The sequence below is a fragment of the Cibotium barometz genome, chromosome 25 (genome assembly GCF_041138505.1).
Source record: "Cibotium barometz isolate CiBa-2024 chromosome 25, ASM4113850v1, whole genome shotgun sequence".
Taxonomy (NCBI): domain Eukaryota; kingdom Viridiplantae; phylum Streptophyta; class Polypodiopsida; order Cyatheales; family Cibotiaceae; genus Cibotium; species Cibotium barometz.
Genome location: NC_141070.1, coordinates 10180882 through 10184239, shown reverse-complemented (window position 1 = coordinate 10184239; position 3358 = coordinate 10180882).

The window sequence follows — 3358 nt, the reverse complement described above, 5'->3', positions numbered from 1 at the left end:
ATTGGCATGTGGATGATGACACCTATTGCAAAAGGGAGCAGTCACATTGAGAGGACTCTTGGTCGAATTCTGAAGGTAAGACTTCTATCTCTAAAGCCTTCCCCTCTACCAAAGAAAACCTCCTGTCGGAAGGCATAGGGCTAGATAAAGGCTCCCTCAACAAGTAGGAAGCCAAAGTCCAAGTGGCGCTGCAAATCTCAAATCAATATGGATTGCTTGAAAATCTTGATCATAGTGACCGTTAGGTATGTATATATGTATATATAAATAGATCTATATGTATACCAACATAAACACATGCATGTGCATGGAATCAGAACATATATCTCTTTAAGGGGAACCACCAACAGAAGCTTTTCAATTTAGACAGATGGGTACAAGCTTGCCAAGTCACCAACACATGGCCTCATCAATGCAATCATGTAGTATATCATTTTGGAAAAGAGTTTTGTGAAGACCAGAGACAAGTAGTGCACACGAGCCACCAAAACACAACACCTATGGTATTTCAGCCTCTCTTTGAAGATCAAAAGGATAGGGCACGCAATCTGCCTAACAACCAGGTTTAATTCATTTGGAAAGCACCATTACCACCACAGCAGATTTAGTCCGTTCACAGCTTACACCCAATAAGGCCAAGTCGCCTTTGTTTTTGGTCTGCAGATCGATCTTAGACACGGCTCCCAGCAGTGTATCTCCTTTCTCCTAAGGTTGTCACAGCTTCTTCACCCCCACGATCACACCAAGGTCTTCAACGCATGCAGCAATCTCTTCTCCTTAGTACTCACCAGCCCGAACAAGATAGTACTTGCGATTGATGTTATTGAAATAAGCTATAATCTCTGTTGCCTGATATGCTCTTCGAGTAATAGATGGCCATATCCAGCAACTGCCATCGCAGGCCCCCATCTCCCTCAATTGAAGTGCAGCTTTCACAATTTGCTTTTTTCCGTTATCTGACAGCCCACTTTCCACATTCGTTTTGGTAACGGAATTTGTATTTATTACTCCTATTCTCTCAAACTCCGACTCACCTCAGGATCTCTGCAGAATCAAGAGACGGCGACCCCTTCTGCTTCAGTCAACGCCAGCACAGCAGCTCCCTCACGAACAGCAGTCTCTGCTTCCTCACGATTACCCAGGCACCTCTCCAAGGCTTCAGCTCTTCCTCCTTTGCATGAAATCGATAGCGGATCACTTCATTTTTCGAAATTTTTAGGAAGCGTATCACTAGATGAAGCTTCAATTACTCTCTAATTCAAACCCCTACAAGGCTTGAACAGAAGCTATCTTCCCAAAACGAGACATTCTGCAAAATCAAGCTCTGGTTTTTCCTCTCCTCTCTTTCCTGCATACCTCCCCTCATATCTGCGTTTTTCTGGTTCTTTCTGATTTTTTTCCCGCAAGGGATTCGGGCCGAATTCCCTTTTGCAGCCAAAAACTCGGATTTCCCAAGATGAAAATACGATGCGCCTCCTTTTTTTTTTTGCTTAAAATTCGGATATTCTCTTAAAAAAAAACCTTCGTATTTTTGCCACGCAAGCCACCACCTTCGAATCTTCGCGTTTGCAGCTACTGCCTCTGCTAGGCATCATGCGAATGACACTTTTGCCTTTGTAAAAAGCATGTTCCATATAATCATTATCAAAGTGACGCATTTGGTAATCCTGGTGTGGCAACGTTGGAAGCTCCTGCTGTTGTAAAAGTTGATAAAGAGCCTTCCAGACCATGTTCAGTGCAGTATCTTTTACACATGTGAGGGTCATGGTAAAATTCGCAGCCTTCATTAGCTCTCAATCCCATTAAGCTTCCCAATTCAGAGACACAGAGAGCAAAAATCTGCTTCTTATTCCAATCATATTTCCGTGTTCCAATGGCACGAGCAAATTTCAAAAACACACAACCTTGTTGCTTCAGTACGGTATCACCTGTCTCCAAGATCACAAATGCTGGCCTGCTAGGTCTGTAAAGGTGAAAGGCAGTACAGCAACACTTTCTGTACTACATCAAATACTCTCTCAATGAAAAGCTCCACAACAAGCTGCAAATCCTCAATTACTCCTCGCCTCCTCTCATCTTCCTTTTAATCACCTCAATTTTTGGCCTTATTTCATAGCCTGAAGCAGTCGTTGCTGGAGACATTGGCAAATGTGTATATGCCCCCATCGGGGTATAAGACGAGAACGGCTCAGGAGCTCCATAAGATGCCACTATGGACAATTAGAGAGCTTATGATTAGAAAAGCACGAGAATCCGCTGCAGTTGTTGATGTTCTCAAAGCCTCTTTTTGTAGCTCTTCCTTTAAGCTCTTAATACTTAGAAGATCTGCCTCATACTGTGCAAGGACGAGCTCACAAGCCTTCAACTCTGCCTCAGCTGCCCTTAGTTCTTCTCCCATCAGCAATGTAAATGTTTCCTCTGGTGATGTAACCTTGGAATTCTCTACATTGCTAGCATCTTTTAAAGCTTCTATCATCCCAGAAGAAACGTTCATAATGCCTTTTTGCATGGATGCATCTTCAACCATATTATCTACTCCCTCTCTAGAAGTGATCAGTTGTGCTGGTCCTTCAGTCTTTCTTATGCCTCCATCAAGATCAAAAACTGCAACTAATCCCTCTTTGTTGTTAGCCCCATAAGGAAGTGATGCTGCCTTTGGTTCATTGATGATTCGTGCTACCTCAAGGTTTACCATAAGCATAAAAAAAACTCCATGATTCACACCACACTTATGTACAGAGGCTTCGAGACCTGGCTCAGTCTTAGCTCGTCTTATTGAACCTCATTTACAACATGAACATATGTACATAGGCATCATTAAATGACTCAAGTCATGGCACTTAATCCCATGCATCTAGATTTATATTTAATGGCCTCACATGCATGGTTTCACACCATAAACGTGCCATGGCATGACAACGTGCACACATAAACACAAAAATGTCCACATAAAAAATTCACATGCTTGTACACACATATACATTCGCATATGCACACACGTTCATATATATATATATATATATATATATATATATATATATATATATATATGTGTGTGTGTGTGTGTGTGTGTGTGTGTGTGTGTGTGTGTGTGAATGTATGTATGTAAATAATATACATACATACATACATACATACATACATACATACATACATACATATATATATATATATATATATATATATATATATATATATATATATATGTATATGTGTATGTATGTATGTATGTATGTATAATGTGTTTGTGTATGTATGTGTGTTATTTTATGATAAATATGTTGATTTTTATTCAAAATAATTATACACACACACACACACACACACACACATATATATTACAATATTCTCTCTCTCT